General features: G+C 42.1%; 3 non-coding genes and 1 pseudogene across 3 annotated transcripts; 2 read left to right on the forward strand and 2 right to left on the reverse strand.

Annotated features, from left to right (window-relative positions):
- Nucleotides 1-1,643: 1,643 nt before the first annotated feature.
- Nucleotides 1,644-3,533, reverse strand: LOC136469344 (UPF0481 protein At3g47200-like; annotated as a pseudogene).
- Nucleotides 3,534-10,198: 6,665 nt separating this feature from the next.
- TRNAI-AAU (transfer RNA isoleucine (anticodon AAU)) lies at nucleotides 10,199-10,272 on the forward strand. Its single transcript has one exon. It is a non-coding gene; the product is annotated as a tRNA-Ile (tRNA).
- A 1,830-nt stretch (nucleotides 10,273-12,102) lies between these two features.
- On the reverse strand, nucleotides 12,103-12,299 carry LOC136478606 (U2 spliceosomal RNA). Its single transcript, XR_010764329.1, has one exon. It is a non-coding gene; the product is annotated as a U2 spliceosomal RNA (small nuclear RNA).
- Nucleotides 12,300-13,037: 738 nt separating this feature from the next.
- On the forward strand, nucleotides 13,038-13,118 carry TRNAL-CAG (transfer RNA leucine (anticodon CAG)). Its single transcript has one exon. It is a non-coding gene; the product is annotated as a tRNA-Leu (tRNA).
- Nucleotides 13,119-16,577: the final 3,459 nt, after the last annotated feature.

Here is a 16,577-nt window from a genome sequence, read left to right on the forward strand (position 1 = left end):
CATGCATAGCAAACTTCATGGTTTAGAGATATAGAGAATTTTAGAGTTTTTTTAATTTTATTTGTTTATAAAATGAGAAATTTATATTATATTAAAAATGAGTATAGAGAGTAGATGGCAACTGCTTCTGGGTCCTCGGCCTCTCATCGGGTTCAAAAGCGACTGAGGCCGGACCTCCCTCTCATTGCGTGTGGCGAGTGTGAGGAGAAGATTGTGATGAAGTACCGGGTGAGGAAGGAGTGTCCCAACAAGGGCCGTATCTTCTACAAGTGTTCGGATCGCAATGTGAGTTATTTTGTCGCATTTGATGATTATGGTTAATTTATACTTATTTTCATGATGATTGTGATTAAAGTTCTAATTTTTTGTTTTAATTTCAGTGGGATGACACTGGATGTTCAGGCTAGTACTGGGAGGAAGAGTATGTTGAACACGTGCAAAACTCTCTTGCACAGGCGGCTACGGCGGCTGATGAGGCAGTGATCCTGCAGAAGAAGCCCATAGATGTTGAACAAACGCATGATCTATCTATTTTAGTTGGGATTGGTCACGAAATCCTTATGCTGCTGAAGTGCATTTTAGCTTTAGTTTTTTTACTGGTAGTTGGGATTGTCTACATTGTAGCGAGACTTTCATAAATTAGTACCTTGTGTGGTGACATGCATGTCGTATAATTAACTAATTATATTCTAGGTTTTAATATGGTATGTATGTTATGTAATGTAGATGAGCCGGCATTGGATGTACAATGCTAATCGCCGCTCCCAAGAGTTCATTAAGGGCATGCATTCTTTCTTATGTGTGGCCGAAGCAAACAAACGCGATGGTTTCATGTGCTGCCCATGTGCCATATGTAAGAATTTGAAGGAATATGCTAGCTCAAGGAGTCTTCATTCACACTTGTTGAAGTCGGGTTTCATGCCAAACTATATTTATTGGACGAAGCACAGAGAAACCGGGGTTGTAATAGAAGAAGATAAAGAAGAACAATGGGACGATGATGACATTATTGCTGAATATGGTGCCTTCAATGATACTGCAATGGGGGAAGCTGAAGAAGAGGTAGTGGCAGAAGATGAGCCCGCTGATGATCTTGGTCAGGCCATTCGTGACGCACAAAGAGAATGCGAAAATGAAAAGGAGAAGATCATGTTCGAGCGCATGCTAGAGGATCACAAGAAATTGCTATACCCAACTTGTGATGCGGGATAGAAAAAGTTGGGTACCACACTAGAATTGCTGCAATGGAAGGCAAAGAATGGTTGTATCTGACAGAACAAGAAATATTTTACCCGATTTGTACAACATCTTTAATCAGACACGTGGAACTCCTCCAAAACACAATCTTTTCTTATAACACGATCAAAAAATTCAGAGAGAGGAGTGACCTCTCATCCGGTACGGATATAGACAATAAAAACGCGGCTATTCTTATTTTCCAACCACACGATTACAATCGAACTTTTGCTAGTACATGTGTATTAAATATTGTAAACATATATGCATCGCGTGTACGACGTGTATTATTGTAAACAAAAATGAGAAGAAAAAAAAATATGCATGCACCAGTGTGGCAATCATGAACAATGGTGCTATCTGAAACTTATATTAGAGCATACAACAACATGATATCATAGGCAGCATTAGCAATGGCGCTTGAGTGAGAGAAGGGTCTTAAAGATGCCGATGAGCACGCCGGTGACAGACAGGAAGGCGGCGATGAACTTGTAGTAGTACGTTGTAGACGAACTTGTACGCTTTGATCCTCACCGACCTGTGGCGCTTGTACGAGTCGATCTCCTCCAGGGCGGCGAAGTAGCGGCGGCCGAAGCGCAGGTGCTGGTCGAGGCCCTTGAAGAAGCCCAGCGCCTGCTTGTTGCTCAGGGCACCGTGCACCATGCCCCGCCGCTGGAGCTAGTGCACGTCCTCCTTGCGGCCCATGAGCATCGCGAGCACCGACAGGTAGGAGCTCACCACGAAGCCGTCCGTGTCCCTGGCCGCGCCGGCGGTGCTCGCCTCCAGCGCCGCCATGTTGACGAGCCAGCACCCGGTGACGTCGCTCAGGAACACCGGCGACAGCGACAGCTCGCCGTACAGGCAGCACCGCCGGAGGCTCATGTCCCCGAACCAGACCTCCGTGCTCGGCGTGAGGACGACGCCCATCTCCGCGAGCTCCACGGCGCTACTGGACCACGACGACGAGACGCCCGTGTAGTTCTTCACCTGCTCAGGCATGCAGCCCACCTGAGTAAACCTGAGCAGACCGAGGAGATGCGGCGGCTTGTGCTGTTCGGTGCTGCCGACGACGCCGCGGCTTTCTTCATCGGACGGCCGCGTCGTCTTGGCCAGCGCCGTCGGGATGCATCCACAGCGCATCCCCCGGCGGCAGCAGCGGCCATCCTCCGGCTTCTTCCTTCCCTTCCAGGGGAGGAACTTGTCGCCCATCCCGGCGACGAACCCGCGCACGTCGACGAACATGAACTCCGCGAGCGCGTCGAGCACCAGCCAGGGGATCTGGTTCTCGAGCAGGAAGATGTCCTTCTGAATACTGGGCCCCGTGGACAGCGTCATCCGGTTCTGCAGCACGGGCGCCGTCGTGTCGTCGTCGTCGACGTCACCGCCGGCGACCATGTACTGCAGCAGGAAGCAGCCGTCGAGGAACATCATGGCGGCGAACTCGGCGTCGCCGAGGCCCACGACCGCGGGGTCGTCGGCGTCGTAGCAGCCGCGGGCGGCGCCCGCGACGGAGCGCACCTTCTCGTACACCTCCGCGGTGGAGCGGCCCGAGGACCGGCAGAGGTAGTAGGCCGCCGCGAGCTTGACCTCCTCCATCTTGTGCAGGTGCGGCGCCCCGTGGTGGTACGGGCCGATGGCCACCACGCTGGGGACGATGTAGCGATCCTTGTCGCCGCCGATTCCTCGCAGGCTGCGGGGGAACCGGTGGATCTTGGTCTCCACCTTGGAGAAATCGGCCTCCAGCCTCGCCGTCGTCGTGGCCATCCTCTCGGCAATGGCGGGGAGGTCGGGGACGTCGTCGTTGATGAGTATCGTTCTCGTGTCAGTGTCCATGGCACCAGGATTGGGATTGATGGGAAACTGGGAACAGTCATTTCGACATTGTCGTGCACACGTACAGCTAGCTTTATATGCATGCATGAAAGAGTCCCAACAGCTGTCAGATACTCAGAGTGATCGATGAAGCATCATGCATTGTTCTTTATCACTAGGATCCTTTGCCGGAGCAGTGTTCAGGTATCTGAAAGCTAGCATCGATCGCCGCTCGCCGGTCTGACTTCTCGGCAACGGCAGGGAGGATGCCTGTCCTCGCGCGGTGCGTGACAACGACCTGGTGTTAGGATCGATGTGAGTACCTTTCTGTGTAACCCGTAGATCCGAGTAGGCTCCTAGCCCTTCAGTAGATGCACCGCAGCCAGTGTCGCGGTGTAGAAGAAGTCGTCCAGCGCCGGCGAGATGAAGTCCAGTGGCGTCGGCGGTGACCCTGCAGGCGACGGCAGTGGTGGTGGCGGGCACATCCCGTCGCTGGCAGCACGGTCTTTAGATCGGTTTAGGGTTACTGTAGGTGGGTGTGGCGGCTCACGGCAAACCTCGTCGTCCGAGCCCTCGCCCCCACCTTCCTTTTATGTGTGCTGTGCGACAGGGGCCCACCAACCGAATTAGGGTTGGGCTCCCCCGATCAGGGAGTAGAGATAGGGCCCAATAGGCCGTTGGGCCTATTGGTGGAGATCAACTAACATTCTCCCCCTTGATCTCATTCCATCTTTCACTTTTATGTCATTTGCTTTTGTTCATTCCATTACAGATTAGCTCATAGAGCATGTCTCATCGTCACGGTCCATTGCCGATAGACTTAACAGCTACAACTCACTACTCTGTTCTGAAATAGATACTTATCTTTGGGCCTTCTTTTGTCCAGGAATATTTTAGGCTTTCCCTTAAACCCAAGCTAGCTACATGTTCTCTGAACACCATGTCCTCTGAACATGTTGGGTGGTAAGCCTTTTGTAAGCGGATCCACGAGCATCCTTTCTTTACTTATATGCTCAAGATTTATGACTTGATCCCGGACTTTATCTTTCACAACATAATACTCCATGTCAATGTGTTTGGCAGCACCACTTGACTTATGTTGTGAGCATCCTGTACTGCCAGATTATAATCGCAGTATTACTTTAGTGGTCTATAGATGTCGTCAACCACCTTCAAACCGGGTATGAACTTCGTTAGTTAGTTCACCTGCCCGTTGCCTCATATCATGCTACAAACTGTCATACATTGTGGACGATGTAGTGACGGTTTGCTTTGAGCTTTTCCATGAAATAACTCCACTTTGCGAGATGATAGAAAATCCACGTCTGGATATGTATTCACTCTCGCATAATCAGAATCTGAATATCCCACCATGTGGAGTGAATCAGATCTTCTATATGTCATCATGAGGCCTTTCGTTCCTTGCAATTAATGCAAGACTTTCTTTACTAATTTCAGTGTTCTATTCTAGAATTGCTCTAGAATCTGTCAAGTAAAACCTGGTAACAAATGCCAAGTCAGGACGCGTACATACTTGAGCATGTTGCAAGCTTCCGACAGCTGAAGCATATGGAACCACTTTTACTTTATCGATTGAGCTCATATTGGTTCCTGGGGCATTGAAAATCCCCATATCTGTCGCCCTTGACTATAGGAGCAGGTGAGGGACTATATTTGTGCATACTGAATTTCTTTAAGATCTTTTCCATGTATGCCTTTTGTGACAGTCCTTATACCCTTTTCTTCTATCTTGGTGAATCTCGATCCCTAGAACGAACGAGACTTCGCCAAGATCTTTCATATCAAATTTCTTTGTCTCCAGTAGTAGACTGACATCACTACTAGCAAGTAAGATATCATCTACATACAGGACAGGGAAGTTAAACTTCCCATTCTTAAACTTTGTATTGACACAATTGTCCTCTACATTCTCTTTAAAACCCAAAATTCTTTATTGACTGATCAAACTTCAAGTACTACCGTCTTGAAGCTTGCTTTAATCTATAAATGGATTTCTTTAGGCGGCATCCCATTCGTTCTTTTCCTTCCATGACAAAACCTTTCAGTTGTGCCATGTAAACATTTTCCTCCAAGTTTCCGTTGAGAAATGTCGTCTTTACATCCATCTGATATAATTTTCAATCGTAATGTGCCACTAATGCCATTATGATTCTGAAGAAAACTTTATATGAGACTGGAGAAAATATCTCATTATAATCAATCCCTTCTCTTTGCATATAGCCTTTTGCCATAAGTCGCGCTTTATGTTTCTCTATATTCCTTTGAGAGCCAAGTTTTGTTCTGTAGACCCATTTACAGCCTACTGTTTTGACTCCTTTAGGAATTATTTCCAAATCCCAAACTTTATTGACATTCATTGTTTTCATTTCATCTTCCATGGCCTCAAGCCACTTTGATGAATGATCACTTCTCATAGCTTCTTCAAATGAGGTGGGATCATCCTCCATTTGAAATTCCTCAGTGTTGTACACTTCATAATTAGCAGGAATAGCTGATTTTCTAACTCTTTGAGACCTTTTAGGGGCCTCCACTTTTGGCACATCTTCTGTTTGAGGCTGTTGTTGCTCCCCCTCATGTGTGGCAATAGATTCTATAGAATCCTGAAGAACAGATTCCTCATTTTCATTCATTGTTGCCACAGGTGAAATAACAACAGGTGCTGGCACCATAGTATTTAGCACTGTCAGTGCAGCTACAGCAGGTAGTGAGAAAATTGGCTCATGAATCATTAGAGTGGGCGCTTACACCCGCTTCACTTCAAGGTCAATTTCTCGAGCTACCATGCTCCCCTTCATCAATTCGTCCTCTAGGAAGACATCATGTCTCGTTTCCACAAACTTTGTATATCTCTCTGGACAGTAGAAACGAAAACATTTTGACTTTTCTATGTAGCCAAATAAATGACAACTTACTGTTTTAGGATATAACTTCCCAATGTTTGGGTTAAACACTTTAGCCTCAGCAGGGCTCCCCCCACACACGCAAGTGGTTAAGTGAGGGTGTTCTTTCTGTCCATAACTCATATGGTGTTTTAAGCACTGACTTTCTTGATACTCTATTGAGAATATGAATGGGGTTTTTAACGCCTCCATCCACAGGCTCAACTGTAAGGTGGAGTAAATTATTATACTGCCCACCATATCCATCAGGGTAGGATTGATTCTTTTAGCTACTTTATTCTGCTAAGGTTCACCCGATATAGAATACTGGACTACTATACCATTCTTTTAGGGTATGCCGACCGTAGTACTCCACCACGGTCAGACCTGACTGTCTTTAATCTTTAATATCTTAAATTTATCCAATACATCTGTTCTTTCTTTGATTGGATAAATATAGTCATAATGGGAGTAATCATCTGTGAATGGATCATAACCATCCACACTCTTTACAGGAAACTAACCACAGATGTTTGTGTGAATAATCTATAAAATTCCTGCGCTTCATTTAGCATCTTTCTTTACATACTTTTCTTTTATGCATTCTCTGCATTGTTCTTAATCTGAGAGCTCTAATGGAGGAAGAACATCATTCTTAACTTGTCTTTCTATTCTCCTCCTTGAAATATGGCCTGAACGATAGTGCCATAATTTCGATAACGCATCGTGAGCTCTCTTATGCCACCATTTCCAGAGTAACACTCTGTCACCAGCTGCTTTATCAGCTGAGTAGCATATGTCTTTGAAGTGCCAGTGAACTGACTCTTTATTCTATCGTGGTACTCAGTGACCGTGTCACATTCTAATATTGAGCCCACAATTACAGGTTTAATCATGTTCTTTATCACAGCCAAACATTTTTTATTGGCAGTGACCCACTTCCTATGCTCAAAAGTCATATGAGATCTTTTGAGATTCAAAATCCCTTTCTTTAGTTGCCCAAGTGGCATCTTTTATCTCCCTCACCGGTGCCACAAACTCAGTGGAATACGGTGAGGTGACTACCCAGTCCACCTTAAACAAGATGAGAAAACCAGGTTAAAACTTTTCTTAACATAAAATAACACATCATTTGCATGCCTTGATTTCAACGTTGGTCAAAATCAAAACATACAATTATTCTTATACACTAATTCTACATCATCATTGGGCAGAAATAGAATTAATGCATAAATCTTTAACTTTGACAACTGTTCTTACACACTAATTCTACATCACCGTTGGGCAGAAGTAGAATCAATGCATAAATCATTAAAATTATCAACTTTTCTTATACACTAATTCTACATCACCGTTGGACAGAAGCAGAATTAATGCATAAATTATTAACATTACGATATTGTTATTAACAACGTTGGTCAGAAAATAACAACATCGTAATTATATCAAAACTCTTTTTCTCCAATTAAATACCACATTGGTTCAAAATAACTGGAGAATCAATAGTTTCTTTAGCAGCGGAAAAACTTTTCTTTTTCTCCAAGTAAATAGCATGTTGGTTCAATATAATTGGAGAATATACTTTTTCTTTAGCTGTGGGAAAACTCTCTTTTCCTTTAATTTTACCCATAGGGAAAATTTCTTTTTCTATTTTCTTTAATCCATTAATCAATTTCCAGGGAATAAACATTTTCTGGAAAATCTTTTCTTTTTCTCCAGTTAAATATCACATTGATTCAAAATAACTGGAGTATAAACAACTTCTTTAGCAGCGGAAAGATTTTCACTCAATTTCTTGAATTTTACCGACAGGGAAAAATTATAATTACTTTTTCTATTTTTCTTTCGAGCTATTTTTCATTTTCCAGAAATTAGCAATTACTGGAAAAGAAAAATCAAAAATTGATATGGATTCTTTCACTGTTTTCGGCCCAACAGCCAAAGCGGCCCATGGCCCACGTCGGCGCTCGCGCTGTCCCGCGCGCTCCCCCCGCACTCAGGCCGCAACCTGGGCCTGGGCCAGGAATCCGGCCTCGCGCGCACGCCCGCCTGGGCCGGCGATGGGCCGATCTGATCTGTGCCGTTGATATCGATCCGACGGCCGGGCGCTCGTTTCGGGCGGTATAAAAACCCGCCGACGCCGCAGCCAGTGCGAACCCTAGCTCAGTCTCTCCGCTGCTCTCTCTCTCTCTTCGCCCGCCGCTCTCTCTTCTCTCTACCTCAGTGCAGCCGCGAGCGACCGACGACGAGCGAGCGGGCGGTGGAGCGAGCCTTGGCGCCGTCGCCGGCCCCCTCGCCGGCGCGCGTGCTCCCCAACGGGTGAGCACGCCGCTGTCGAGCGGCCTAGCCACGGCGCCCCCGGCTCGGCTCTTCTTCTCCCGCGCCGGCGAAAGGCTGTCTCGGCTCTTCTTTTCCCGCGCTGGCGAGGGTGGATCCATCCCCTTCCCTTTCTCCTTTCCCACCCCCTTCTTTTCGATTTGGATCTCGCTTTCCTCTTATCCGAACCGAACCGAAGGAGGGGATTAGGGTTAGGGTTTCTTTGATTCCTTTCTTTTCTTTTGTTTGATTTCTTTTGTTTCTTCTCGGATTCAACCGGTTAGGGATGAGGATCCGTTCTAGGGTTAAGTTTAGGGTTCGTATGCCGACCCTGTTCTTTTCCCCTTTCTTTTTTTGTTTTTCCTTTCTTTTCTTTGACATCCGAATGGATCTAGGGTTAGGTTCTGTTTTCTTTTATTTCTTTTCTTTTCCCTTGTTTACCCGAACAGATTATCCCCGTTCTAGGGTTAGGGTTTCGGCTCTGTGAGCCTAGGGCCCTATTTCTTCTCTGATCCGAAAGGATCTGTTCTTTTCTTTACTTTTGCCGTGCGCCGTCGAACGGTGCGGCTCCTTTCCCCCACGCGCGGTGGCAGTGATGACCGGCAGACCGTGAGCCGGTCTCTCTTTCTTTTGCTTTTACCCGGTTAGGGTTAGGGATACACAGGAATACACAGAGGTAACCTGGATCCTAACACCTAGGACATCCGATCCATACAATATTCCTTGGTGAGCATCACCAGGCCATATATGTGAATAATGATCTCGTTTATGCCAAGTACCTCAGTAATAATCACCCCGTCCACTTAGGCTTGTTTGGCTGATAAGCCATGGCTGAAAGTACTATTGACTGATTTGGTATGAGAAAAATATTGTTCGTTGGCTGAAAAGTATGGCTTATAAGCCAAACAAGACTAAGCGAACAAGGTGAATGCCAGCTTGCTATCTTATATTATTGTCTTTAAAAAAAAGATAAATATAGGGTAACCCAACTTGCTACTAGTATAGAAAAATATATAAGCAAAGGCACATGAATGAAATAAAAGTATGTGAGCTTAGAGTTGTGTTCGGCTGGGTAAGAAGCCGGTTTGTTCGGCTTATTTTTCCAGCCGGAACAGTATTTTTCTCTCATAATATTTTAGCATAAACAGTGTTTTCCGACATGAACAGTAAATAATTCATACTAGCCGAACACTTCCTAGATCTTCGTGGAGAGCTAACTTTATTCTCTCTCCTTCCTACTCAATAAAATATTCTATGAGCTAGCTATATTAACACTATTGGAGCTATCCTAGAACTCTTTTGCACACCTCGGATCTCCAAAAACCAATGCCTGGGATTGTTGCTTGGCAGACAGCTTTTGCTAGCTCCCAACCAAACAAACTCTTATTCTCTGTCAATACGTCCAAAAAATTTCTTACCTAGTTATGGTTTGATTGGATTTTGTTTGTAGCATGTGGGTGGAAATATAATTCATTTAGGGCAGTCCTAAAGCTAGAAATCACATTTAGTTTATATTGCCATTAATTTACGTAGACACTAATAATGTAGAAACTATGTTCGGATAGTTTCTACATGATATTTTTTTTATCTAATTACACATATTCTCTCACCATCATCTACCTATTACATCTCTTTATGTCTTGGTTTTTGTGTAGACATGGTTTCTTATCTAATAAACCATTTTCCCATCTCTCTTCTTTAATTGCTGTTTCACGTCATCTTTTTGATTAGTTGACACTCCAATTGATGAATATAAAAATCATCGTTTCATGGATGGAAGTGGTTTTACTTATATTACCGCTGCACTTGTAGTACATCAGTTGGTATGCTGCTCATTATAAAAAATCACGTTGAGGCTTGATGTAAGGTGATTGGCCTTTGTTTATAGAAGTTATATTTTATAAAGTGTATTGCACTGTTCACATTTACCAAATGGCCTATTAGCTCAGTTGGTTAGAGCGTCGTGCTAATAACGCGAAGGTCGCAGGTTCGAGACCTGCATGGGCCAGGACTTTATTTTTGTTTCTTTATATTTTTTACCTCTATTCTTTATATTTTTTTACCTCTATTTACTTTCTATTTTGTACCACATTGACACCTTTATTTACCCTCTGTCTTCTACTGCTGTTTTTTCCCTCTATTTTACTTTCAGTTTTGTACCACGTCCCCTTTGTTTACATGGATTTTGTTTTTGTTTCTATTTATTTTTTTACCTCTATTCTTTCTATTTTTTTTACCTCTATTTACTTTCTATTTTGTACCACGTTGACTCCTTTATTTACCCTCTGTTTTCTACTGCTATTTTTCGCTCTATTTTACTTTCAGTTTTGTACCACGTCCCCTTTGTTTACTTTCTGTTTTTTTCCTATTTCCTCTGTGTACTTTCTATTTTTTTCGGTTTCCTATGTGTACTTTCTGTTTTATATAACATCCCCTTTGTTTACTTTCCGTTTCCTATTTACTTTACACCATCCATTTCGTTATTGCGGAACGAATAGAAAAAATGTTATTTGCTCCTGCCAATATATATATATAAACATAAAAAATCCTAAAAAAATGGAACAAAGATCACCTTAAAACGGTGAGTGTTGAGTGGCATGTAAAAATAGCCTAGGTCCTCAATAATATTAACTAAAAAGCATTTTATACCTATTTTCTCTACTATGCGATCATATATTATTTTTTCCTTTGTTTACTTTTTGTTTTGCACTACTGTTTCCTCTACTATAATACTGGATAATTATATATTATTTGACCTCCTGGACGAGCCATTTTAATGTTTTTTGTTTCTTTTTTATTTATGTTTTCTACTACTTTTTTCCATATTAGATAATTATAGATTTATACTCTCTCCGTCCTATAATATAAGGGATTCAAGTGACTTTAAAATAAGAAGACTAACAAAAGACCACCTTGCCCCTCACTAATGAGGATGGAGAGAGTAGTTGAGTTGTTATTTTCTTTAATTAATGCTGGTTGTCTTAGGTGACGCTAAGTATAAAAGGGATCTCAATACTTCTTAACAAAAAAGACATAGGAGAGAATGGATTGAGGACACAGAATACCTTGTGTTTATGTATAGATTTTGAACTTTTGATCTTTTCTATTACAGGACGGAGGGGATATTTGAGATGCCGATTTACAGTGTTGATGTCATGGAGAAGTTAATCAATGTGTTCATGCTAGAGAGGTTTTTTTTTTTTGTTTCCTTTCTATTTTGTACTGCTGTTTTCTCTACTATACAAGTTAATTATATATTATTTTACCTACCTACCTGCATGAGCCATTTCAATGTTTTCCGTTTACTTTTCTTTTTTACTTTATGTTTTCTACTACTGTTTTTCCTTCTAGGTAATTACATATTATGTTTGACATACCGATTTACATTACATTACTTCTATCATGGAGAAGTTAATCAATGTATTCATGGTAGAGAATTGAACTTTAGGTTTTACCGCATTGAGCCATGTGTTGTCTGCTCATTGCAAAAGGCACTTCAGACTGTGATGGGTCTTGCATGATCTGGTCCTTCAGCTCCTCCTACTGCATGCCTGCTTCATTTGGCATAGGTAGAAACACTCTCCATATGGCACTGCTTCGATAACAACTGTGAAGAGAATGAACTGCAGTCTGAATTCTCGTTGAAAGTCTTTCACCGTTCAGTCTAATTCTCATTGAATAATCATTGTATCACACCTCACAGAATGCTGCAACTGCAACCATTTAGACGTAGATTGATCCACAGCGACACAGTTCAAGAACTACAAACATCTAGCTAATCAACTCTGAATATTTGAATTATAGCCAAGCTAACTTTAAAACTTAGAATTAGAATTGGTTGGGGTGTGCCAGGCCTGGCCAACAGTGCAACGGCTAGGCGACACTTGAGAAACCTAGTAGCAAGCTACTATAGTGGATCCTCCCCCACAAAAAATAAATTTAATATCATTGTGAGACGATGTCTCACATATCAGATATTAAACTGATAAGAACAGATACTACACTTGATCTTAGCCAAAAGGCCGAGAAAGGTATGATTTGGCTAGATGCCCTGTGTCACCTTATATAGTGAGTATACGCCGCCGTGCTTCTTGGTTAGGCGAGCTGGTACTAAACGGGTGAACCGGCTGCAAGCTCCATGGCGGCCATATGTAATGGGCCTTCTCTACTTAATTAGTCTCACTAATCCTCCAAGAAAAGTACTAGTTAGGCCCGCCATTAGGACTCATCGAAGCCTCCTAACGCATCGGTCCGAAGGTGCTTGCTTTTCTTTTCTTTTCTTTTCCTTTCCCAAGTAATAGTATTCTATATGAATTACTATTATATTCATTAAACTAGCGATATTTTACCATTCATTGACATAAACATTCAAGAAACTCTCAAGTTGGTAAGGACGGAACCTTACTTAAACAGGGCGTAATAGCATGTGCATATTTGCTACTACACCTAATACTAAAAGGAGAGATTTTATTTCTCTAAATTTTGATCCATCACACTCTTCCTCCCCGTCTCTGTGTCCCTCCACTCCTCCTATTTTACTAAGAATAGTGGTACATGATAAATTCAATATTAGAGTTCTAATTGGTTTGTTATCCCATCTGTGATCTGAACTCATGAGTCACACTCGTATGAGTTAGTATAGCACGTATCGAGCTAAATAACAGAGTTATACTCTAAAATGTATTAGCACATATGAGGCAGAGGAGCATATTTTGTTGCAACACATAGGTAGTTTTACTTGAAAATAATAAATATTATGATTCTTAAGTATCTGTCAAGATGGCCGAGTTGGTCTAAGGCGCCAGTTTCAGGTACTGGTCCGAAAGGGCATGGGTTCGAATCCCATTCTTGACATGTTTTTTGTTTTCAGCACAAGTCTGCTTTCTTTTCCTGTTTTTTCTTCTCAGTTTTCAGTACAGGTCTGCTTTCTTTGCTGAATGGACATGTTTTTTTTTTCCAGATTCAGTGCAGGTCAGCTTTCTTTGCTTAATACATGGTCAAACCTTTTCTTTATATAATATATAAAAAGCTTACTTTGTTTAATATTATTTTGTGGGAGGAAATACATATGCTTGGACTTGGTACAAGTTCACACTTCTGTGTCTTCCATTCCAGAAATTATACATAGCAGTACAGCTTGGAAAGGTTTGCAGTTTTCTTTCGTGACACCTTGAACTCGGCACACCCGGAGAGCTATCCAAGTACTGTCCCGTCCCGGAAATCTACAGGGAAACATTGAGCTGGAAGCAGTTATAACAGCTCTAAGAAACAGCCTGCTTGCGTGTCTGTCTTGTGTGGATTTATAGGAAACCGGTGCCTTGTTGCATCAGGATCAGCTAAAGTGTAATTTACTTTGTGCAACCCGTGTTCACAGCTTTAAGAATGTGAGTGAGTTTTGAACAATCTCAAGATGATATTTAAATACATGATTATCTTTTGCATGAGTAAGCATGCATGGCAGCTTATACCCTAGTGCCGGTTGCTGTCATTTCTGGCCTTTGTGTTATTCACCATTAATTTGACTTGTGAACACTTATGAATTGTGAGCTCAACTGCGCAAATCTCATGTTCATGGCTTAAGCCGGCACATTATAAGTTAGAGCAGATTAAAATTCACTTTACAAGGATCCTATGCCTGTTGTTGAGCCACATTCCATGTGCATATTAACAGTGGCATGTGGCCATCTCATCTTTTATTATTTTCAAATACAAACATGAATTGTACTAATAATTCATCGGGCGTCCGTCCATCCTGAGGCCACTTTTCAGGCCTGCGCGTACAAGTCCAACAGGCCTGCTTACTGTCTATGTGGTATGAACCCGCTAGGGTGAATCCCAATCTTTCGACGAGAGAAGGTGGATAACTCGATTTGGGGATGCAGATGACGTTCACGGCCCGACTACAACCATCCAAGGATGCTGCGCCTTAGCAACCAATACACCACCTCCAATGGCCGTCGTGATCTTGTAGAGCACGATCAACCAAACCACTAGGGTAATTCCTGCAAGCAATCGACGAATAAGCAAGAACAAGTAGAACAAGCAACTCAATTACAAATATGGAGGTGAAAAACCAATCTAAACTCACAAAGTTGGGGTTCTGAATCAAGTAGAACGGATGGTCTAGTCAACACACGCGTCTACAAGGAAGTAGCAATGGCTAAACTTTCAACAAAACAAAACCTAATCTGTTTGTGGCGGCTCTAATCCTTATTAATACCTAAGAGGATGACCAGGGGGTCTTGGTGTCATGCTCCAACCCAAGAACACGTCCTTATTGGACCCGACTTGATAGAAGGCCCATCGGAATAAAATAAGGCGACGCAGCACCTTTGACAGAAAAACCTCTCGGTAGTAATTTTATCATTGCGGACGCCTTAGGCAAGATATAGACATGAGTCCGAATCCGTATGAAAATAGACTTCATAAGGATTCCATGGAGTACTTGAACTCCCAAAACGGAGTCCGGATGAGGTCGTGGCGGCCATCGCAAGTTGGTACAGTGTTGCAGTCCAAATCCAACCCCAAAACGTGTTGGATTTGATCTCTTTCTTTCCTTGGGCCAAAAGTGGCGTGGTGTCCTAGTGGAGGACGTTGGGAATACTTGTACTTGGGTCCCAATCAACTTCTTTGGTCCTCCATGCCTTCCGTGTGTCTTTAACACTCCTTTTGATCCATGTTTGTATTTCTGAAAATGACAATGAACACACATCATGGTGCAGCATCAATTCATCAAATGTATCAAATACAATCATGGTAAAGGATTGTTTCACCTGTGAATCAAAAGTTACTAATGTGGTTGTATCCAGGCATGTGATGTCCTCATCATTCTCCCCTTCTTGGCTGCAAGTCGTCCTCGACTTGCTCCAATGGCATTCAAAAGTGCTTGCTTTGATGTTGGAACACAAAGCGATGGCTATGCTGCACGACCACAACCAGCAATGCTCCATTTCTTTAGGATTACTCCGTTGCATATGGGAAAAACTAGGAAAACTTTGCAAGACATTATTAGTGTTAGTGCAGCCCCCTATTCGTTCATGGTATTGTAGCCCATAAGGATATTTCAAATTAGAGCAAATATAAACTTTATGCACCAAATATTCTACTTTGTTGTCGTATTTGCCAATTGCATGAAGTGAACATTGATTAAAACTTGGCAAACCAGAATCAAATTTAAGTTTCTCTTTTGGAGAATTTAGATTACATAGAATATCAAATTCAATATAACCTAAAGTATTTAAAGAGGACAACATATTCAGTTCATCTTGTGCACAAGTAATATGATGAAAAATCTTTTCTTCAGCACATTTGTATGGTTCCAAGCCAAAAGTATCACACTTATTCGCTACTTGTGGCATAGGAGTAAAAGAATCATCAGCACATAAGTCCTCTTTATCACAAGGAACAAGAAGTAATTTATTTTGTGATAAAGGAAAATCAGCAGTGGGTTCCACTATTTGTTGCTCTTCATTAGCATGTAGAGTGGATAAATTTTGGATATTATGGGTCACATCATTCTTGCAAGTATTCAAAGATAATAGACTCTCCTTTTCAGCATTGAGAGCAAGACAAAACAATTGACCAATATGTATGTATGATTTACTAATTAACAAGGTTCGAATTTCAGAATTGAGCCCTCTCATGAACCTACTCATAACATCTTCCATGCTTTCATCTAATCCACCAAACATGATGCAAATCTTAAAATCATGGTAGTCTTCTTTTATAGTCCTACTATCTTGCTTCAAGTTATCTAATTTTGCAAGCAAATAATCAGCATAATATGCAGGAACGAATGCATCTCTAAAAAGAAATTTGAAGTCTTCCTAAGATTCTGGAACTTTGTTGTGCCTACAAATGTGTTTCCATTCTAGCAAAGCATATTCAATCAAAATATTAGAGGCAATACAAATCTTTTGTTTCTCGGACAGGTCATGCTCATCAAATTCATTATCTACTTTTAGCTCCCAATCAATGTAAGCTAGAGGATCAAACTTATCATCATATAACGGCAAGTGTTGAATGACATCCTGAATATGAGGGTCTAGTTTCAATAGCTCAAAAATCTCCATATCATCTACCATGATTAGTAGAAAACAAGAAATACAAAAATAATATGTATCCTCCTTTTAACTACTAGGATGTGTCGGTTGTAATTCTCTCAAACTCAACTTGTTAAAACAAGCCCTTACAAGTTCTTACCAAGCCAAACAGGAGGTGACGGCATCCAACAAGTCTGCAAAAGTGGAATGAAGTGTATCGGTGCCGCAACAACAACACCTGTCAAGCTATAGTCGAAATATGTGAAGCTAT

This window comes from Miscanthus floridulus, chromosome 8, assembly GCF_019320115.1.
Source record: "Miscanthus floridulus cultivar M001 chromosome 8, ASM1932011v1, whole genome shotgun sequence".
In the NCBI taxonomy this organism is placed as follows: Eukaryota; Viridiplantae; Streptophyta; class Magnoliopsida; order Poales; family Poaceae; genus Miscanthus; species Miscanthus floridulus.